A 23,828-nucleotide genomic window follows, 5' to 3' on the forward strand; every position below is an offset into this window, starting at 1 on the left:
ACCTGAGGTCAGGAGTTCGACACCAGCCTGGCCAACATGGTGAAACCCCATCTCTACTACAAATACAAAAAATTAGCTGGGTGTGGTGGTCGATGCCTATAATCCCAGCCGTTAGGGAGGCTGAGGCAGGAGAATCGCTTGAACCTGGGAGGCGGAGGTTGCAGTGAGTTGAGATCGTACCATTGCACTCCAGCCTGGGTGACAGAGCAAAACTGTCTCAAAACAACAACAACAACAACAACAAAGTTTCCTGCCATAATTAGACAGTCAGCAGCTATGAGGATAGATAGGATAGGTGTCTGGAAGAATGAAGAAAGGGAGACTGAGAGTTGGTGCCTCAAAAGAAGGGACAGGACTTGGATTCAAATTGATCCTTGTTTCCATCAGGGACTCCTGAGATTCTTATGAAAACCATGGCCAAGTGCATATGCGTATACATGTAAAAATTAACATGTAGTAGCAGAAACCCATTCACAGGCTTTCAGAGGTCATGGATTCCAGGTTTAGAGCCCTTGATCTGTAGAATGATGGAGAGAAAAGAGTCAATAACTCCATGTTTACTAGAGCCCAGAAATTTGGAAGATTACTGATGCAGCCAACAGATTGGGCCAGTTGGGTCATAGCAGGCAAGATGAGTTCAATTTTGGATGTATTGAGATTTCCCCATAAGAATGAGAACAGTGTATTTGTCTCTGTTGAAGTGCTTATTGAACACCTGTGCTGAAGATCTCCTGATGCAGGATTAATTATAATAACATACACTTGACCAGATGCAGGGTCTAGATACACAAAAATAAATATTAATCCTACTAGAACTGTAGCTTGAAATGTAGTATACCCTGGTTTAAAATGCTCTGAATGGCCAGGCACAGTGGCTTACGTCTGTAATCCAAGTACTTTGGGAGGCTGAGGTGGGTGGATGGCTTGAGCCCAGGAGTACAAGACCAGCCTGGGCAACATGAAACCCCGTCTCTAGAACATATACAAAAATTAGCTAGGCTTGGTGGTATGTACCTGTAGTCTCAGCTATTCGGAGTAGGGGGCTAAAGTGGAGGATTGCTTGAGACTCAGAGGTTGAGGCCTTCATCTGAAGGATGAAGGTGAGCCGTGATTGTACCACTGCATTCCAGCCTGGGCAGCAGAGTGAGACCCTGTCTCAATAAATAAATAAATTAAATTAAATACTCTGAGCAATGGTTTTATTTTGCTTGTTTAGGAGGCTACCCTCTTATTATGTGTGTGGTTGGTTTTTTTTTGTTGTTGTTGTTTTGTTTTTTCAGATAGGATCTTGCTCTGTTGCCCAGGCTGGAGTGCAGTGGCATGATCCCAGCTCACTGCAACCTCCGCCTCCCAAGTTCAAGCAATTCTCCTACCTCAGCCTCTCGAGTAGCTGGGATTACAGGTGCTTGCCGCAACGCCCAGCTAATTTTTGTATTTGTAGTAAAGATGGAGTTTCACCATGTTGACCAGACTGGTCTTGAACTCCTGACCTCAAGTGATCTGCCTGCGTTGGCCTCCCAAAGTGCACATTTAGTAGGCATTGACATTGTTAATCTTTGAGTGGAAACAGCTGGAGAATACTCTAAATAAGGCTGAAAAAATGTGGGATTATCACTTTTAAGAGGGTCCTGTTTCTATGTACTTAATGCTTTTGCACTGAAATGTTTGATATTTTAGTTGACAGAGTTCTTAAGCAATAATTTTGGCATCAGAGGAGTCACTTAGATAATTTCTAGGATCCCCATGAGCACCATTGTAATTTGTAGAACAGGTTGAAAGAGGATTGTGACAACAGTCAGTCTTCAGGTGTGTGAGGTCATCTTGTCTCGCTTCCTCTCTACCAGGTTAAAACCACACCTCAGGGCTCCAGGAAGCTGACTGAGCACCTAGTCCAAAGAAATTTTGCATTCTGGTTTTTTCCAGTGTTTTCTTGTGATTTTCATCTTTAAGCTAATTGTTGAGTAGGGCTTATAGGATTTGCTCTCTTTAGGCAAGCTGCCTCATCAATACCAATGGCAGTAGTCATGCAGTCCTGTCGTGACCATGTTCAACTGAATTGACAGCTAGTATGTATCACGCCACACCAGTCTGCGGTTTTGCCCCTTGTAAACGTTGGCTTCATCTGGGAAATTGTTAGAAATGAAGATTTTAGTTCTTGTTCTTGACCTCTTGAGCCAATCTACATATTAACAAGATCTCACACGTGACTCACATGTGCATTAAAGTCTGAGACTTACTGGAGTAGTTCAGGAACATGGCCTCTCAGAGCCCTTTTGCTGAAGTTCAAGGCTTTTTCCATTTATTTTCTCCTCAGAAGTGATGAGAAACATCTGTTCACTATCTTTCATGCAGTATACATTTTCATGTCATTAAAGATAACGATTTAGGTGCCTCTAAGCTGTCTCTTCTTCAAGCTAAATAACTGAAGTTTGTGTGATCACTTTCTTCATAGAGAAGATGATCTTTTAGCCTTTCATCCTGTATTGCTTTTGGTCTCTGTTTCCTAGATAATTTTTTAAAAAATGTCATTTCTGAAATGGGCAGAATACTCTTATCAGACTATGGTTGCTACTAAATAAGCAAAATAACCCAACCCATGTATTTTTTAAGATCTAGGGGCATTTGGCTAAATTTTTTGTTTTATTTTAAAAGTTTTTTTTTTTTTTTTTTTTTTTTTTTAATAGCAGTAGAAATAGCAACTAATTCTTCCTTGAGGGGACTTCAAATCCAAAAAGTACCTACTCTCTTTTCTGAAGGATGGAATAAGTTGACCAATGGTCTTTGGCCTTCTTTTGGGTTGGTACTTCAGGCTAATTTTACAATAGAGGAAGGAATGATGGAAAGAGGGAAAGATGTAAAGAGAGAAAGGAAAGAAGGAGGGAGAGAAAGGGGGAGCTAAGGGAACCAGATTAGTAAGTCAAAGCAGAAGAGACTATTGAAAGTCACTCATATGGGAAATGAGAGGTTTATTTTTGGTTATTGCTTTACAAATGTTTTGGTTTGGGGATGTGAAGGAGAATTCTTTGAACTATTAACATTTTTTTTCCTCCTGACTTTTGAATGTCAGACTTTTATCCACCTTTTGCTTATAGGAAGAGTTCAATTTTGCATGGAATTACATCTGTGGTTTTTGTGTGTGTATGTTTTTTTAAGGCATCAGGGTTATATCTGAATCATCATCTTTTGCATGTTTTTAGTCTGGACATCTTTTAATTCAGTGCAAGTTGTAGCTCTAAATGAGATGCTCCTTATTTTTCTGCAGTAAAGCATCCACCTGAGACAGGGACAGTAGTCTGGGTGAAGTATCTTCTAAAGTGATTCTTAAAATCATACTTCCCACTTTGTTTTAAAGGAAGAATGTTTGCGTAGTGTCAAAACATTAAAAGAGCTGGAGAAACCTTGGCATATTTAGCATTTATTGTATCATCGTGTCACAACAGGAGGAGACAATAGTGGCTAATTCACTGATTGCTTCCTATCACATTTACACAAGGTTGTAGGGTCAGCATTACCTTGCTGGGTTGTAATTTAATGAACCCGAAAGGTTTCTTTATCTTAAATCCAGATTAGTCACGTGGCTGATTGGCAAATAAAACTTGGGCAAGTGCTTGCTATGCAGTTAAATTACAGTCTATTGACCTTAAATATGGCTTTCATTAAAGAGTAATGTACTTGCCTGATGCCCTGCCTTTGATATTTCATTTTATTGAGTTTGCCTGTATCCCTGCTAATCCTCAAAATTTGCGGGTCTGGTAAGACTGTTGGCTGAATGAAGAGGGTAGAGGTTTATTGGTGCACTCACTGCGTGCCAATTGTCTAGGCCACTGACACATGCAACTTAGCCTCCGTGGCTGGACATGTACATAGTTAACAGTAAAGCATTTCTCTCTTTCCCTAGACAGGACCGTAGGGTCTGAGTTAGCGTGAAAGAATGCAAGGATGTGGAAATTTGAACCTCAGGGTTATTCTTACTGCTGCTGTGTTTCCCAGAAAATAGCCATTGACTTTTCTTCTTTCTTTCTAACATGGGGAAGGCATTTATAGCATAATGGAGTATTGTTTGATTATTTATATGCGTTTCCTTGGGTCTTTTTGCTTTTAGAGTTGTGTTGATTTGTACTTTGCTGTGTATTATGTGTGGGAAATAGGGTATGAAGCCTATAGGGAAGAAGGGTGGATGGAGAGGCACTAAAAGTACAGGGATTTAACTTATTTTAACAAGAAGAAATTCTGATGACTAAAGATAATTTGTGAACACCTAGTTATGGCTTCACACCTTTTGTCTTAGTTCAGGCTGGTATAACAAATGAGCGTAGATGAAGTGGCTTAAACAACAGACTTGGATTTCTCACGGTTCTGGAGGTTGTAAGTTCATGATCAGGGTGCCACCCATGTGGTTGGGCTCTGGTGAGTGACTTCTTCCGGGTTGTATGCTGCTGACTTCTTGTATCCTCACATAGCAGAAAGAGAACTAGGAAGCTCCCCGGGGTCTCTTTTTATAAGGGCACTAATCCCATTCATGAAGACTGCTCTCATGACCTGTTTCCTCCCAAAGGCCCCACCTTTTAATACCATCAAGTTGGGGGCTAGGATTTCAACAACTGAATTTGGCAGTGGGACACAAAAATTCAGTCCATGCCTCTCTTCTAATAATATGAGCTTTTATTAGCATTAGGTGGACTACATTGATTGAGTTGATTGGAAGTAGATTTTCAGAAATGACTTCCAGTATCTATTGATACTATAAACAAGGTGGTATTTCATTAGTGATAGGACCTGGGTTGGTCCCTTAGGAATGATGCATTATTTGCAGAGAAGAGTTGATCAAGGTGAGTCCTGTTACTTGAACCTTTGTGAGGGACAAAGTAAAGAAACATCCCAAAACAGGAAATGCCACACTTTTATTTCCTGAGGATTGAGTTCATCAGGAAAGGTATATTGTAATAGTTATCTATTGTGTAAACAATAACAAACTACTGCAAAGCTTAGAGGCTTAAAGCTGTGGCAAATATTTGTTATCTCCCAGTGTCTATGGGTCAGGAATTTGGGTGGTTCTGCTTTAGGGCCTCTCATGGGGTCACAATCATATGATGGGTTGACCCGGGGCACAGGGATTTACTTCAGAGATGTCTCGCTGATATAGTTGGTAAGTTGCTGTTGCCTAATGGTGTGAAGCCTAAGTGCCACTCCATAAAGGTATTTCTTTTTTTTTTTTTTTTTTTTTTGAGACGGAGTCTCGCTCTGTCGCCCAGGCTGGAGTGCAGTGGCCGGATCTCAGCTCACTGCAAGCTGCGCCTCTCGGGTTTACACCATTCTCCTGCCTCAGCCTCCGGAGTAGCTGGGACTACAGGCGCCCGCCACCTCGCCCGGCTAGTTTTTTGTATTTTTTTAGTAGAGACGGGGTTTCACCGGGTTAGCCAGGATGGTCTCGATCTCCTGACCTCGTGATCCGCCCGTCTCGGCCTCCTATAGTGCTAGGATTACAGGCTTGAGCCACCGCGCCCGGCCCCATAAAGGTATTTCTATAGACTGTTTGCATGTTAACACAACATGGTACCTGGGAGCAATCTGAGATGGCAAGATGGAAACTGCAGTGGTTTTTATTCCCTAGCTTAGGAAGTTCTATACCATCACTTTCCAATATTCTGCTGGTAACACAAGTCAGCCTTATTTATCATGGGGGGACTAGTCAAGGGCATGAATATCAATTGGCTAGGATCACTGGAGGCTGGTTGTACCACAAAGGACACTTGATTGTCTTTTTATTTCAGTTGCTTTCTCTAATATTGTCAGTGCTATGGTTTGAATATTTGTCCCTTCTAAAACTCATATCGAAATGTAATCCCTGCTGGGCACGGTGGCTCACGCCTGTAATCCCAGTACTTTGGGAGGCTGAGGTGGGCAGATCACGAGGTCAGGAGATTGAGACCATCCTGGCCAACATGGTGAATCCCTGTCTCTACTAAAAATACAAAAATTAGCTGGATATGGTGCCATACGCCTGTAGTCCCAGCTACCTGGGAAGCTGAGGCAGGAGAATCGCCTGAACCTGGGAGGCGGAGGTTGCAGTGAACCGAGATTGTGACACTGCACTCCAGCCTGGGCAATAGAGTGAGACTCTGTCTCAAAAAAAAAAAAAAAAAAGAAGAAATGTAATGCCTTAGTCCCTAATGTGGTGGTATTGATAAGTGGGGGCCTGAGGGCTTTGCCTTCATGAATGAATTGATCCATTCATGGATTAATGGGTTATCATGGGTGTGGGACTGGTGGTTTTCTAAGAAGAGGAAGAGAGACATGAGCTAGCAGACTTAACCCCCTCACCATGCGATGGCCTGCACCACCTCAGGACTCTGTAGAAAGTCCCCACCAGCAAGAAAGCCCTCACCAGATGTGGGCCCTCTACCTTGAACTTCCCAGCCTCCATAACTACAAGAAATAAATTCCCTTTCTTTATAAATTACCCAGTTTCAGGTATCTTATTATGAGCAACAGAAAATAAATGGCGCCAGGTGACACTACAGCTTCTTTAAGCTCACATGTCGGGTGTAGTATATGGAAGATAAGAGTCCTCAATTTGGCCGGGCGCCGTGGCTCAAGCCTGTAATCCCAGCACTTTGGGAGGCCGAGACGGGTGGATCACGAGGTCAGGAGATTGAGACCATCCTGGCTAACACGGTGAAACCCTGTCTCTACTAAAAAAAATACAAAAAACTAGCCGGGCGAGGTGGCGGGCGCCTGTAGTCCCAGCTACTCGGGAGGCTGAGGCAGGAGAATGGCGTAAACCCGGGAGGCGGAGCTTGCAGTGAGCTGAGATCCCGCCACTGCACTCCAGCCTGGGCGACAGAGCGAGACTCTGTCTCAAAAAAAAAAAAAAAAAAAAATCCTCAATTTGGTGGGGAGAAATCATACACCTCACGGTAAGGATTTTTCTGTTGCTAATGAAGGTATTTTAATCGATACAAATACAAGTGCTATTTGGCATGCATTATTAGCCTGTTACCTTTGTTGAGCACTAAGAGTACTCTGTAGGTAGGTAAACTATAGTTAGAGGTCCATCTAAGGGGAGTCTAATTTAGCATTTGTGTCAGATTTGTGTTTCATAATGTGTTGATTATATGGAAGGTTCTTTTGGAAATTTGATTAGTTGCCTGCCTTCGGATATCTACATAAATTGCATAGCATGCACTGTGGGTGCATTCTTTATATGGTTCATGGGAGGAGTTGATTTATTTTTAGAGTTTGACATAGGGTTCTTTGGGATAAAGTTTGTTAAAAAGATCCTGTGGTGATGTGTCTTCATCTCACCTATTTATTCTTGGGATGCTCTCTGTGTGTTGGTGGAGGGTTTTCACCACATCGTGCTCACCAAGGGCCTCGAACTCCCCCTTTGTGCTTTAACCTTGGCAGGGTCTGTGTGGCTGACCTTGCACTTCTGAGAACTTCTCTGCAGTTTCCTTTGGGCGGCCTGAACATTGGCTGTTTAATACCAATTAAAAGCAAGGGCTGTTCCTCTCAATGGATTGCTATTAATTACAGCCTGTGTTCCAGTAATCTGAGACAGAGCAGCTTCCTCTGGTTTCATTGAAGACTATTTTAGCTCTCTGCTTTGGTTGGCTGATAAAATCTGAGAGGCACATACTGATTTGGAATAGGAAGAGTATTCTGACCCTAAGGAGAGGTATCTGGGAATTGGAAGATGTGTGCTCTGTTTTTATTGTGAGTGTCTTTGGGTTAGGTGGGGCATATAAGGGAACGTGGTGAAATCAAACAGCCCTGGACCCATGTCAGAGATCAGGGTTCTAGTTCCAGCCTTAACACTAATAGGTTGTGTAACTTAAAACTAATCATTTCATCTCTCCCTGTACCAGTTTACTGATCCATAACATTGAGGGTTTAAACAAAGTTATCTTGATTGTCCCTTCTGTGTCTAAACTTTTGCTAAAAATTGGTTACTGTTCGTATAAATGATATGAAATATTATGAGACTATTCAAGGTTAATTCTTTAACTTGAGATTGTAAGAATCAGTTTTGTAAAATAAGTTTTTTGGGCATTTAATGGTATGGGTGAAGTCTGGTGGTCCCTGATGATTGGTTTAGTTTCTGGGAGATTTTCTCCAGGAATAGTTGGGGAGAGTTTTAGTTTGTGCCAGAATGTAGATAAAAGGGTAGATTTGGATTTGGTGTTTCTGAAGCATTTTAGTTCAATGAGATTTTGAAGGAAATCCCTGGATAGAGATTATAGTCATCCCTTGGGTTCTGGGGGATTGGTCTCAGGATCTCCTGTGGATTCCAAAATCCATGGGTGTTCAAGTCTCTGATATAAAATGGCATAGTGTTTGCATCTAACCCACGCACATCCACCCTTATACTTTAAATCACCTATAGATTACCTGTAATTTCTAACGCAATGTCTACACGTCACTTCATTCTTGTGGATTCAACGTAGTACTTGGCATGTGGCAAATTCAAGTTTTGGTTTCTGGAACCGTGTGGAATTTTTTTTTTTTCCTGAATATTTTCTATCCCTGCTTTGTTGAATCCACAGATGTGGAACCATGGATACAGAAGGCTGACTGTATTTTTTTTTTAAACTCAGAAATCTGGGATATAAGAGTTCAACTCGATTCATGAAGCATAATTTATTACTTTTTTTTTTTTTTTTGCACTAGAAATCAGAACACATTAATGGTTGAAGGTTTTTTGGCTTTGAGAAGAGGCCAGGAGGTGTTGTTTGCATACAAAATAGTAGATTTTCCTATGTGTTGTGATTGGTTATGTGGGCAGAGGAAAAGAATATTTGAAACTATGGTTGATCTATGTAATTCTAGGCATATAGAGGCTTTGCTTCTAGGTACTTTTCGCCTTCAGACTGCTATTAAGGGTAGCAAACATCTCAGTTATGTATGTAATAGCATTAAATGAATGTTCTCAAATGAATAAAGAGGCTTAATAACAGGTGTAGCATTAAAAGGCTGCAAAGTGGAATCCTTCACTCTAAGTTCCAAAGACTAGCGTGGAGGAATAACCGCTCTGCGGTGGGAGTGTTCTTTTCTCAAGTGCTGAAAGGGAGATGAACTATCCTGCTTGGCCTGTGGGGGAGGATCGTGGTTATTAGGGTTGGGTAATATTTTTGTTACACATGTGTAGAAGAATGTCATTAATTGTGGCCTTTGGCACGTAGATTTTCTTGATCAGATAATACCTTGACAACTTCAGCCAAGTGACTGCTAGTCTTGTGTCAGTTGTAAACATGTGTTTGGAAGGCAATATTGTACCAGTGGGTTTTTTCAGTCAGGATGTTTGAGGTATATATCAAATGAAAATGAGGCAGATAATGGAAAACTCTTAATTTTAATGGCTTAAAAAAATTCTGCATTAAACCTGAAAAACTAGAGACATAGACTAGCTGGGAGGTACTGTGAGAACCTGCTTTACAAATGATTTTCTGTGGAACCCTGTCACCACCATTTGCTGAAACCTGCTTTCCATTTGAATATACATTTAGATAAGGCCAATTGGCTGCTAGATCATCGTCTAATGGGCCTGTGATCCCACATGTACCACTAGTACCACTCTCCATCCTGCTCACCCTTACAGACCATATGAGAGGGTCCCTAAGTCTCACTTTCAGGTGGGCTCAGCCAGTGGAAATCAGAGAGGTGTGAGTTGCTGGTATATATTTTGTCCCTGCTCCCTGCTAGGCTGTCCTGATGCATTTAGACTGAGGTGGTCACTGCTTTTCACTGGTGCTGTTGAACTGGAACTGTAGTTTCCCACTGGTGAGATGTTGTTACTACAGTTTTTCACATACATGTCTATTTCACATACATATATTTTAATTTTTTACATTTATTGTTTATCCAGTGAGTTAAAGCCTTAGAGGACTGAGTTTAATTTTAGTGCCTAAGAATACTACTACCTTTTCTTGGAGGAAGAGCATTGAAACCGTAAGTTTGCAGTTACAGAAGCAGTATCCTTTCTTTGGAGCACTGAACAGGTGTTGGGGGCCAGACCGTTCAAGCCCTGTCCACCATTTCCTGCTAAGTAGCTTCTCTACCAGCGGTAGCTCTTCAGCCTCTGAAGGCATGGCGGAGGCCTGGAGTAGGGCGCTGCTAACCTTGAATGCTCATGCCTGGCAGGTTATGAGGATTAAGTTATGTAAGATTGTATGTGCTTAAAATAGGAGTTGGCATAGAACAAGTACTCCTTGATTTTGATCTGGTCTAATTCATTCATATTTAGGATGAAAAAATGGTAGCAATGTTAAGTTTAATTCAGATGACAAGACTTACTAAAAGGTCTTTCTGATACCTCATCTATACATATAGTATTCTACTCTGTGTAGATCATCTAAAATTTCTACAAGTTGGAGATCTTGGCTTTTGTGTTTTAAGGTTACGATGAAAGACAGTGAAATCAGCAGCTGAATTTAGGGAAGACTCCTTGAAAACATCATCAGTTGGCTTTCTCATTTGGAATACAAATGGACGGTTGTATCCTCCTGCCGTTGCTTTGTTATGATTATCTAGGAGTTTTCTTATTTTTTAAAAATGTGACTTTATTGACATTTCAAGTACTATAACATTTAGCCATTTAAGCTCTCTCTCTCTCTCTCTGTGTGTGTGTGTGTGTGTGTGTATATATATATATATTTTTTTTAATTTTTAAAATTTTTTTGAGACAGTCTTGCTTAGTCTTGCTTAGTCCTCCAGGCTGTAGTGCAGTGACGTGATCTCTGCTCATCCCAAACTCCGCTTCCCAGGTTCAAGCAATTCTCATGCCTCAGCCTCCCAAGTAGCTGGGATTACAGGCATGTACCACCACATCCGGCTAAGTTTTGTATTGTTAGTAGAGACGGGGATTTCACCATGTTGGCCAGGCTGGTCTTGAACTCCTGGTCTCAAGTGATCCACCCCCTCTTGACCTCCCAAAGTGCTGGGATTACAGGCATGAGCCACTGTGTCCAGCCACTATAATTGATTTTTAGTAAATTTTTTGGAATATACAGCATTTTATCTTTCTATTCATCAGTTGGTGGACATTTAAATTGTTCTTACTTTCTGGCTGTTATGAATAATGCTGCTGTGAGCATTCTTGTACATGTTTTTGTGTGGACATATGTTTTCTTAGGAGCTACTCTTACTTTGTTTCTAGCTGAGGCTTCTAGGACTGGGATCCTTCGAACACTGCATGTACCTCTTGGAGGAGAGGAGGATTCCTCTGAAGTCGGAAATATCCTCCCTGGAGATTTCTGCAAGCAGTTGGATGGACTCTTTGGGGCTGAGGAAGGAGTCTTGAGCCAGGGATGTCTCAGGAATGTGAGAGTTGAAGCACAGCTGTGCAGTGTGGCCTTAAGCAATCAACTTGCCAGCTGGCTTATCTGTAGGGAAAGGGTGATGTTACTGCTGAAAATTGTGACCTCCTCCAGACACCAGTGGTGAGGATTAATTAGTAAATGTTGGCTGTGCTAAGCTTTTCCTTTGGCTCTTCTTTATTCTCAGAGGCAACCCTGCTTTTTAGGGTTGAAGGTAGTAAGATCTGTAAGAAAAAGCTGGAGAAACCCACCTTGTCATTGCTTTCTTGGGAATTAAGGGTTATCTTGTGCTTGGTTAGGATACCAGTTAGTTTCCAGCATTCTCAGTGGAGGTAATCAGATCTTGGAACCTTTGAGGGCATGTGATGAAGCAAACAACAAAACTCTGAGGATTAGAGGACTGATAGAGACCCTGTGAAGGGTTCACCTGGAAGGAGGCAGTATGGTTGTGTCGAAACAACCTGCCCTGTGGAGTCGCATAGATCTGGGATGGAATCCTGGTTGTGCCAGCCTCTCTCGAGTTACTGAATAGGAATAGTGATGGCCACTTGGCAGAATTGTGGCAGGGATGAAATATGACAGCAATTGTAAAGAACCTGTCACAGTGGCTGACATACTGGAGATTGTTTGTGATTATTCATTTCCTTTTTCATCTGGTTGGTTGCTGAACTTCTAGGCGAACTGCCATCTTGGAGAGAGACTGGGATGGAGGGCAAGCCTCCCTTGTAACTGTTGGTATTTATTTGATTTTGGACAAGACTTCCGTTTCCTTCACTAGATCTTGAAGGTTTTTTAGTATCAAAATTCTCAGATAAGCATCTCATCTTATTTTTAGACAGGTAGGAGTTAGTCTATCCTCTTTTAAAGAGTTCTTGTTGAAAGTTAATGCGTTTATTTTTAATCTTCTGTAGTTTCCTGTTCAATATGGTAGCAAACAGTCACATGTAGCTATTTAAATGTAAATTAAATGTAAATAAAAAATTCAGTTTCTCAGTTGCTCTAGCCACATTACAGGTACACAAGAGCTACATGTGGCTAGCAGCTACTGCATTGGACGGTATATAGGATAGAACATGTATGTCATCACAGAAAGTTCCATTGTACAGTACTGCTCTATGGAATAAGACTCTAATAAGTGGGAGTTTCAATAGAAGCTTATTCTTGCATTTGTATGAATCTGTCTGTGGCTAGAACTCTGGCATCCTATTACTTGGGATTGCTAAAATAATTCATACTTGCAGTAATGACCCACTGAGACCCTTGTTTCTCAAGTGGTCTTAAAGTTTTGAACTTAAAAGATGGGCTGGGTGCGGTGGCTTACGCCTGTAATCCCAGCACTTTGGGAGGCTGAGGCAGGCAAATCACTTGAACCTAGAAGTTCAAGACCAGCCTGGCCAACATGGTGAAACTCTGCCTCTACTAAAAACAAAAAAATTAGCCAGGCATGGTGGCTCATGCCTGTAGTCCCAGCTACTAGGGAGGCTGAGGTGGGAGGATCGCCTGAACCTGGGAGGTGGAGGTTGCAGTGAGCCGAGGTTGTACCACTGCATTCCAGCCTAGGTGACAGAGTGAGACCCTGTCTCAAAAAAAAAAAAAAAAAAAAAAAAAGTTAAAAGATAAATTCAGCCTGTGTTTACCCTGCAAACAATCTCACCAGCGCTCCAGACCTCTACCAAGTCATAGCGATTGCCTTGTTTTGAGGTGGAAGTTTATATGCAAGTATCTTTTTAAGTAGGACCATTTAGAAAGAATATGTTTGAATTGAGTTTGCTCTAAGTAATGTTTAACACTTTAATATCTTTTTCGCTTTATGGGAATATCAGTTAACAGCATTTATACTTTATTTTCAGAATACCAGTGGTTTTCTTAGCTCTGGAAGTACTATATCTTTAGATCCCAGTGTAGACTTAAATTAAATAAATCTGTTTGGCTGGCTTCATCTGGATACAAATGACTACGTATTTGTAATAGGCACTTGATTTCATGTTTAACTTACTTTTCTGTTTTTCCTCTGTATTTTGTTTTCAGAGCATTGAGTTAGCAATTGGAAGAACTCATGTTTATTCTCTTCCAAATCCCCTTCTTGCTTTCTTACTTATTAAGCATTGTCTGCGTGATTTACTTAGGATACAAAAAATGATCACAATGTGGTTTTGGCTCCGGAGGGCTCATGTGAAGTGGTCCATGACCTGGCTGCCTTATTGCTTTGTTGATGGGTTTGATAGAAGGTTAAGTGTGAAATGCTGTGTAGACAGTTCATTGTTACACAAACATCTAAATTATTAGCCTCCTTTTTAATGAGATAGATGGAAGTGTGGGCTATGAATGAGGTTCTTCATGGCGTGAGTTTTCTGGTGGGATTTTTCAAGAGTGAGAAAAGGTGTGCCTTGAAGCAGTTAAGTAGGAGAACCTACTCCAGATACTGAGAGGGATGGCTGGAGAAGGACTGAATAGACCAGCTACAAAAAAAAAAAAAGACGAAGAAGAAGCCGGGGCAGAGGAAGGGGGTGAATGCCGGGTATCTTTCTGATGACTGTATTGTGTATTTTCTAATATTCTTTGAAAACTTTGAGATCAGCAGAGAGGCTGAGCCCTGCTGATGAGGAAGGGAGATTTGTTTAGAGACCGATAATGATACTTTAGGGTGCATGCAGTGTGTCTGTGTACTAGGCAGGTGCCATTTAAGTCAGAAGCCACTTTCCTGCTTTAGAACAGGTGCTGGGATGTGGAAGCTGAGGATGCAAAGTTATCGCTCTGTGTTGGTTTATTGACCACCTCATCACGAGTACTTCTACTTCATTAGTGATCTCTGATATGACTGCTGGATAGTCTTCTTGCAGTAACTTCCTTTAAAACTACGGCGGTTTGTGGTGAAGAAAATTTATTTTCAAATTGTATTATTGCTTTTACCTGGTCTCAGAGATCTGGGCTGTCTTGATACAGGCCAGTGCTTAACTAAGCAAAGTGTTATGTCAGAATGTGATTACTATTCCATTATTTCTTCATCCTTCAATTTTGCTTTAATTTGCTCTTAAATTTGCAAGTACCTAATGTTTTTAAGAGTGTTATATATATAATTTTCCCCTAATTTTAAAACCCAAATACTTTAACAAGCTGCTCAACATGAAGAAGGGAATGGTTTGCATCAGTTTATGAAAGAATACCCTGTTCCCAGGTTGGGTGGGTGCCATGTCAATAGCTTTATTATGTATGGCAAACACAATGCTAAGAAAACTTATTAGAAACTGAAGTCTTAAATGCTTGGGAGATTATAATGTGTTCTGACTTCAAACTTTTAAGTTAAATTCCACTACTATTTTCTATGACTATTTTCTGCAGTCTACTTTCTGTAGTCATAGAAAATAGCCATGAAAGCTATAGAAAGCTGTAGAAATAGAGAGGTGGGTGAGAATTTATTAAGGTGCCTTCAAACATATAAACTAGAAATAGATTCAGTTATATCAAAGATAGGCCTAGATGTGGACGGAATAGTGAATGTAGTTTCTACTGCTACTCTTTCAACATGGATCTGTCTGGTTAATTGATACTAGTCATTCTCTGCTGCTATTTTTATAGCATTCATCACATTTTAATTTTTGTGGCCATCTCCTCCTGGACTTTGAGCAGCCAAGAATAAGGTTAATTCATCTTTGTATCTCTTGCATCTAGCATGGTGCCTGGCACATAGAAAGCATTCAATAAATACTGTACTGATTGAATGAAACAGTTTTTACAAATGTGTTTGAACCAAAGGCAGCCTATTGTTAACCTTGGTGAGCCTTGGAAGGCTTTTTGCTTGTGGTGATGTAGCGACTGAAATATTTTGTAAAAAGTGAAAACACCTTCAAATGATTTCTCTCTTTCTGATCTTTATTAAGACAGCAGCGCTGTATCCACACCTTCCTAATTGTGTGTAGTCACTTCTTACCAGTGCTTGCCATGCTTGTGTCCTTAAAATGTTTCACAATTCTGGCATTGAGAAGCCAGAGTGAGGTGAAGGAGTTGCTCGTTGTTCCCCATACACCGTGGATTCTCCCAGCTCTGCACCTTGGCTCAGGTTTTCCCCTTTAGCTAGAATGCCCTTCCTCCTTGGCTTTGGCTGTCTCTTAAAGGATTACTCACTGTACCCACCCTTCTAGGCTGAGCTCACAGCTAACATATGTAATCTAACATTTGAGTCAGTCGAGAAAACTCTTATTTTCCTGCTCTATACACCCAGTATAGTTGGTTTGCAGGTGTCTGTGGAGTTTGTTTTATACGGTGCCTGTTGGGCAAGGGCTGCATTATAGCTAGCATCTGTAAGACCGTTCCAGTTTAAGAGCATGCAGGGTGGCGACAGCGAGATGAGACTGTCTGTATCAGCTTATGGCTTTTCAGTTTATGGCAGGTTACTTAAACTGAGCCTTAATTTTCCCATAAGCAAAATGGGAACTGAGTATGACTAAGTAGGGAAATGTATATAATGCCTAGGAATGGCTTTTGCTAGGTGCATAATAAGTAGAGTTTCCTTTTCTTCTGTTTGTTTCAAATGATGTAAAAGAAGCCTTGTTTTGAAACCAAGAGTTGCTAATCTGACCAAATTTCATGAAAGGATATTGATCACAACATATTTGTCATCCGAGTTTGGTAACACCTGACTAATTTTCTGTATTGCTTTGGGATTTATTTAAGCATGTGAGACTGATATTATCTAAGGTTTTAGTTGACAAAAGATGAATAGCCTGTGAGGTCGAAATTATGAGAGCAAAAGACTTTGGAAAATTTCTGCCATGGCGTATTTCGTACATTTCAGCTTGGTGTCCAGGGTTTCCCTGAGCAGAGGAGTTTGTGATATACGAGCTCATAAATATCCTTGCCTGTGCCCTCTTCCAGAAGGGAAAGCCAGATCTCCAGGGATGCTCACTGTTGGGGAGACAACGAGAGGAGCTTCTTGTTTGAATATCTTTGTTCACAGCAGAGATCATATTTGAAGTTCTTCCCTTCAGCAAAAAGAGCAGAATGGAAAGTGGTTTAATATTCCTGTCGTTAGGGTTTCCACTCTGTGTGGGGTCATGAGAGTCATAGTCTTTATTCTGGATTCTGAAATGACGGTTTGTTTTACTTTTAAAAATGCATCTCACAGGGAAATACAGAATTGTTCCTGTGAACTTCCTGGCTGCTATACTCAACACAGTTGCTGTGGCAGTTTTTAAAAGGAAATTAAAATGCAGTAATGCTTTAAATGTACTGCTTTAAGAAACTCGATAACTCTTGATTAGTCAGCATAGCAAACAGCAAAGCAGAACTTCTTTTTTTTCCTCTTTTTGAGATAGGATCTCCTCCAGCCCAGGCTGGAGTGCAGTGGCACAGTCATGGCTCACTGCAGCCAGGCTTGATAGATCTGCCCACCTCAGCCTCCTGAGGAGGCTGGAACTACAAGCAGGCACCATCACACCCAGCTAATTTTTGTATTTTTTTGTAGAGATAGGGTTTCACCATGTTGGCCAGGCTGGTCTTGAACTTCTGGGTTCAAGTGATTTGCCCGCCTCAGCCTCCCAAAGTGCTGGGATTACAGGAGTGAGCCACTGTGCCTGGCCTAGAATCTTTATATACCAGTTTTAACCATTTTGTTTCACTTTTTGAAGCACTTAATAGGAGGTAAATATACTTATAAAAGTAACATACTTAATAGAAACACACAATAATGGTACGCAAAGAACCAGCTCACTCGTACATTGTGCTCCATTTTTGTGCGGAAGTTTTTGTGCCAGCCAATTACATTTGCTTCTGTGGCAGATTTCTCTTCACTGGGTCAAAGGAGAGGTGTCATTAAGGAAAGCACATGTGTCTTTGTTTCCTCTGGGTGTTCTGATGTGAGAGAGCCCGGATTCTTCAGTGCTTCCTGGTGAGAAAAGCAGAACTTAAGAAGGGCTGAGAGAGGGTCCACTTGCCTCCACAGACCTCCTGATGCTCATAGAGGCTAAAGAGTCACTTTCAGCTCCGACTTTTAACTGCATTATTAGGGCTCTTAATGTATTATAGACTTGAACTTTGCCACGAGAGTAGGTCTCAAGTGGTCTCACCATACACACCAACACCAAGAAAGGAAACGATGTGAGGTGATAATGTTAATTAGCTTGATTGTGGTAATCATTTCACAATATAAACTTGTATCAAAAAATCACATATACCTTTTATATATAATTTTTGTCAGTCATACCTCAATAAAGCTGGGGAAAATATAGAAGTGTGTCCATAACATTCAATAAATAATACAGTCATGAGCCACATAACGTTTCTGTCAAAAATGGACAACAGTGGTCCCACAAGATGATAATAGAGCTGAGAATTCCTATCATCCAGTGACATTATAGCTGCCTTAATATCATAGTGCAATGCATTACCCACGTGTTTGTAGTGATGTCAGTGTAAACAAACCTGTGCTACAAATGCAGAGCTCATATAATTATGTTCAGTACATAAAATACTTGATAATAAACAACTAAGTTACTGGCTTAACAAAATAGGAGTGTGGTGAGGGAGAGACCAATAAATAGGGCAGAGAGAGAGATAATAATTGTTTTAATTTCTGGGTGAGATGCTGATGTTAAATTTACCTCCCTTGGAAACCCTGGAAGGAGGATAAAGCAAGAGGGCTCTGGGAATCTAGTGGAAACTTTGTAGGTGTAGACACTTAAGTTAATCCTTTTTTTTGTAGTTTAGGGGGCAATAGTGTATTAGGCTCTAACTTTGGGTTTTGTGGTTTCCTTTTATTAGATAAATTTAGTTTTCTTTTTTGGAGTTTCATTGTTTATTGTAATGATAATTGTCTTCATGCAGCATGTTGCAAGCTTAAAATGTTCCGTAAGAGTAACCTGGCATGGTGGTGCACGCCTATAGTCCTAGCTTCTAGGGAGGCCGAGGTGGGATGATTGCTTGAGCACAGGAGTTCAAGGCCAGCCTGGGCAACATAATAAGACCCTGTCTCAAAACAAAAAAACAAAAAAAATTTCATAAAAGATAGCTGCTATTAATAATGGTATAATTATAATGATGTCTTACTGTTATATATCCAGAATGGTTATAGCAAACTTGGTGCTCTTTGAAAATTACCACAACAGTTAACCTTGGAAACCAAAGAAAGCCACTGAGGAGATCCTAGCCATCCCCAAACTTAGAGAAAATAAGTTAAGGCATTTATTTAATCTTTAAGGGTGTTATTTATGGTGGAGAAATGAGCAGAAGTCATCGTCAGTTTGATCATTAGCATCTGTTTTATTTAGAGAATTTTGACATCATAAACTAGGAATTTGTAAAACTCTGTGTGCATATTTTTCTACATCTGGGTAGCTACCATATGTTCTACAGATCTCATCCCTTACATTTCTAGAGTTGTACTGTAGGAACTATGTCTAGTAAAAATCTCACTCTTGGCTCACATGCATTTGGAATTACCCTTTCATATAATAACAAAATAGGGTATTGATTTCTGTTTTTCTGAATGCTTACTTTGTGTGTATTAATCTTTTTAAATTTTCATAGCAGCTCTGCAAAGTAGGCATTTTATCTTTATTTTCCAGGTGAGGAAACTGATTCTGAGGAGTAAAATAATTTGCTCAAAGTTTTGTGATAGTGGCAGTATTCTGGTTGGAACCAAGGATTGGCTGACTCCCAAGTCCATTTTCTCTTTATTACTTAAGGTTGTACTTACACATTTTCCTGAATTTATTTTTATCATGACTTGTCCTCACTCTAGAGTCTGCATTACCAGCCCCTGTGGTCCAGCAGAAGTTTGGGATGTTGAGGTAGGGCTTGGGCATTGGGGTGTAGACATCGGTATTGCTGGCCAGGATAGGGGCCAGGCCATGGAATGACTGTGGGTAGAACTCAGCTGGTGGGGAGGTATGGTCCATTTGATGGCTGACGTTAGTGAGAGGGCAGGAGAGTCCTCTTGATCAGTGACTAGTTTCCCAGGACAGAAGCAAAGCCTTCCCCCAGGCTTCCTGAGTGAAAGAGCATCCTTCAAACATCCTGCTGAAAGGTGGACTAGCTTCTCCTCGGTTCAGTGGAGGCAGCCTGCCTGGGTCCCTTGAGTGCTCTTTCATCCTGGGGCATCTTGGGATTTAGGAAGCTTGTATCTGAATTTTGGAATGCAAGGGCTTCTGGTGGGGGCCATTATATTTTCAACTAAGATTGGCCTTCCCTGATCTAGAGCCTGCACACCTTTCTAAAATCTCTTTTTAAACTCTCTGCTGCTTCATTAAAGTAAGAAAAAACAGCTACACTCTAGATTTGGTTTCTTGTTTCTTCAGTGACATTTTGTCTCCTCATCCTAACACAGTTATCAACTAACCTAGTAAACTAACCCATGTTAGTGTAGCTAATATCCATAAATGTATTAGAGGAAGAATTCTTTTTTAGCAGGAAACTCCAAGGCCATGCTGCCTATCTTTGTCTAACTCCTTGGTGACTTTAGCAATGAGAATTTTAATCCAGAGGCTCCAGGGAGACACCTGCCCCACAAAGTGTGGGATTGCTCCTGTATTCTGTTAATGCCTATTTGTTAAAAGAGTTAACAGTGACCCTTGAACCACGAAGCAACTCTTTTTGGTGCTAAAAGCACACAAGTGCCCAAGAATGCAGCAGCATCGAAACTGGAGATGAAGTGATTTGTTCTTGACCATCAGTTGGCAGGTACATTCTCTTACAGAGAGTAAAGATGAAATAGAATCCCATTCATAGAAGACAGTTTGTAGGGAGGGAGGCTGGGGATGGGAAAATGAGCTCAGGCTCAGAGGCCTTTTACGTCTTAGTATTCTGACAAATATGCTTCCAATAAAAACAATTTGAAAGGCAAAATATAAAATTCTTCCATTTAGGAGCACCTTGCTGAGATCTATGGTGGTGGTTTAAACTGTGATGTGATTAGAACCATGCCCTATGAGTGTGTAATATGTTGTTGACCAGATGGTCATATAATGCTCACTGGTCCTGGTGAGTTTGAATTAGGGAGTTGGGGAAATCTTGGCTGAGAAAAGGTAGGATAAGGCAAAAGTATATCTGCTTGAGGGGCAAAGTTGCATTCAACTAATTTGGTCTCAGCAAAAGTTCGCCACAGAAATCTGTCAGTGTGTATTGCTTTTTACTATTAATTGGGGTTTTAGTCACATGCTTTGTGGTTTGTTCATGAAGCTTTTATTTAAATGACTTATGAGAACTATCAAAATGTTTGCTCTGAAGGCCTAAATTATGTTCTTATGCCGTGGATTTTTTTCAGATGATCAACTTACCCATGTGAAAATGCTTGAGCAGGTTGGTTGCCAAATTGTAACGAAAGGCTGTCAGCAGTGCCTCGATTTATCTTTCTCTCACCTCTCCTGGATATGCTGTCTGCTTCCTAAGTCTAAGTGGGATATACTTAGTCCTGCAGACAACATCTGTGCTTTGGCATCAGGTTCCCTGCCTTTCTTGGGAGCTTTAAAAATAAGAGTATCAGGAAAGGTTCCATAGTTGGTGACAATAGAATATAGGTTAGTTTTGGGCAAATGAGAAAATGAGCTTGTCTTTCTCCTAGCATACCCTGCTGAGATTTATTCCCAGCACCATCAAGGGGGCTATTGTAGAATGCAATCCCCAGTCCTCTCAGTGAAAGGGGAGAATTACAAAGTACAGAGTCTTATCCTTTCACTGTAATCCTGGGTGCACACTTGGATTCCTTATCTGTAAGTGGGAGTGTGGTCCAGACCTCATTCAATGTAAAGCTCTTACAAAGACCCTGATTTTTTTAAGGGAATCTCTGCTGTTGCCACTTGTGTTGTCATCTTCTCCCTGAGAATGTTTTACCATAGCGGTTAATAAGTTATGTGATTTTAATTACCTCTTCACTTGGAGGAGTCAGTGCCTGTGGTAAGTTGTTTGACCATTCATTCATTAACTCATTCAACAAACTCCAGGCTTTAGCTGACCACTTTTTCATGAGCGGCTTTGTTTGCTTGTTCTTTTACTTTGATTTTCATGCTTTTCACCTTATATGTGTCTATCCGTTTTCCCTCTAGGACTTTCTTGACCCTACTTTTTCAGCAGTTCATTGTCTGTCTGATTTGATGTTATTGCTTTGAAGCCTGGAGATTTCTTACACAGAGGTGTTTTTCATTGACCTGGATAAACTCAGAAACAAGTTATTGCTGTCTTTTGGCATCCCCCCTCCCCATTTATGTGTTATTCACTATAGTCTTATTAAATATGTTAAGTAGTGATGCCAGAAGAAGTAGATTCTGCTTTCAAAATGTTTTTAATTTCTCTCAACAAAGGTAGAGAAAACCTTTGTTGCTTTAGGAGTCTAGGAGACTCCCCTGGGCAAAGTTTGCTGTTGTTTCTTCCCAGATTTCCCTCCCCCTTCACCATTCCTCCAAGAATCTTGAGGAACGATGATTTAAAAGAAAAAGGGTCATGAGGGAGGACTGGCTCATAGATATTTCATGAAAAAGTGTGGCTTGTCTTGGGGTTAAAGCGTTCCTGGGAAGTAGGAATGAGCTCTTCATTGCTTTGTAGGCAGTCACAGCATATAAATACTGTAGAAGATCTGGGTTAAAAACCAAAGCCCAAGCTGTTATCTATAGTGTGCTGTTGCCAACCTCCCAGTAAAGTTTTAGTTTAACAGGCCACACTGTGGCTGATAATGATAATTTTGTGTTATCCCTATTGGACGAGTGGCTAGCCTGTTTCCACAGTAGACAGATGCTTTGCTTAATGACAGACACCAGCCCAGAGCCTTGCTTTGTAGTAGGCCTTTGATAAATGTTAGTTAGATTTAATTGCTTGCTGACTTGTTGAGTACTGAGTGTGATTAGATTAAGCCTAATATGTTGTAATTAAGAACTATCAGTCACAAAACAAATTTAATTTTTTTCTAAAAATATATGAAATGCAAAAGTTATAAAATAATTATGACTTATCAAGGGGAAAATTGTGACTTACTATACTTCATTCAGTAACTGAGGTTTGGTTCATTTCTACATTTGAATTTGAACTGCATGTCTGGTTGTTTTTTAAATGTGTGTGTGTGTGTGTGTGTGTGTGTGTGTGTGTTTGGTGGGAATTGGAGTTGGGGTCTCTCTCTGTCATACGGGCCAGAGTGCAGTAGTACAATGATAGCTCACTGCAGCCTTAAACTTTTGGACTCAAGCCATCCTCCTGCCTCAGCCTCCTGAGTAGCTAGGACTACAGGCATGTTTCATCATACCTGGCTAATTTTAAAAAAAAAAAATTTTTTTTGTAGAAGTGGGGTCTCACTATGTTGCCCAGGCTGGTCTTGATCTCCTGGGCTCACACAATCCTCCTGACTCGACCTACCGAAGCACTGGGATTACAGGTGTGGTCCACTGTGCTTGGCTGCACATTTTCTTTCAACAGTTTTTTCTGTCCTTTGTTGAAAGGCTTCATTGTCCTGCTGATAATTAGGCTATTATAATAAGAATTAGGAAGATTCTTCTTTATCACCTGTTCTTAGATGACAAAGATTCTTAGAAATTCTTGCTGTGTTTATTTTGTACTTCCTGGTAATGTAGTTTAGATCTGAAAAGACATAATTGAAGTTAGCTCTCACAGAGGAGGAAAATACTTGTGTATTTGTTCTGAATGAGACACTGACTTTTCCTTATTTCCCGATAGGGGTTTTGAATATAGTGACTTGAAGCAAGAACAGTTACTGGAACTATGGTATCAGATTTCCTGAAGGTAACATTATTCATTAAATAATAATGTTGCTCTTTGAGCCCTTAAAATTGGCCTTTTTCTAGACTCCTAAACTCTTTATGTTCTTGATGAAATAACGCTGGCTAGAGCCCTTACCAAACTCTGACCAGAAACAGTGAATTAGAAGATACAGAAGACTGGGAGCTAGAAATTGATTTTTTTTTTCAAACCCATATTGTCTCGAAAACATCTACCTTAGGATCTATTCTCATCCTTAACCCTGCCAACCCCTTGATTCATTTGCAAGATTGCCACCCTCCTTGCTCTTTACAATAATTCATTCTTTAATTTCAAATTGTTGTGTTATTTTCATATTGTTTAAATGAGGTTCACCTACCCAACGTGGTAGCTGTTTGCCTAATATCTTCGTTGTACCTAAACATTGTGGAAAGTGGTTTCTTTTATAAATTTAAAATGTTTAGCTTTTCAAACCCCTGTTTTCTCATCTTCCTTTGTCAGAGTTCTGTTTGAGGTGAGCAAAACCACTTGGATCCTGATTTAGTGGATGATTTTGGTGACATTAAGACTTTGAGATGGACTTTCCTCTCTCCCCACTCACCACAGTGGGAATGCATTTTTCATCTTTTCTGTGGGGTGATTTGGAGAATGACTGAGATGGTTATTCCTTTTTTCCTCCTGTTTCAGTCTGTTTTGTGCTGCAGTGACAGAATACTTGAGACTGGGTAATTTATAAGGAACAGAATTTTATTTCTCAGTGTTCTGGAGGTGAGTGGGACGTCCACGATCGAGGTGCCAGCATTTGGTCTGGTGAGGGCCCTC

The 23,828-nt window shown here is 40.6% G+C and overlaps 1 protein-coding gene and 1 long non-coding RNA gene across 9 annotated transcripts in view; one reads left to right on the forward strand and one right to left on the reverse strand.

Annotated features, from left to right (window-relative positions):
• The window catches only part of LOC105492660 (formin like 2), a 311,463-nt gene that overhangs the window by 30,088 nt on the left and 257,547 nt on the right, over positions 1-23,828 (forward strand). The gene's annotated exons all lie outside the window — the stretch shown is intronic.
• Positions 16,172-22,784, reverse strand: LOC112428622 (uncharacterized). Its single transcript, XR_003020659.2, has 3 exons — positions 22,647-22,784; positions 17,029-17,196; positions 16,172-16,294 (listed from the first exon to the last, which is right to left on the reverse strand). It is a non-coding gene; the product is annotated as an uncharacterized lncRNA (long non-coding RNA).

This window comes from Macaca nemestrina, chromosome 11, assembly GCF_043159975.1.
Source record: "Macaca nemestrina isolate mMacNem1 chromosome 11, mMacNem.hap1, whole genome shotgun sequence".
NCBI lineage: Eukaryota > Metazoa > Chordata > Mammalia > Primates > Cercopithecidae > Macaca > Macaca nemestrina.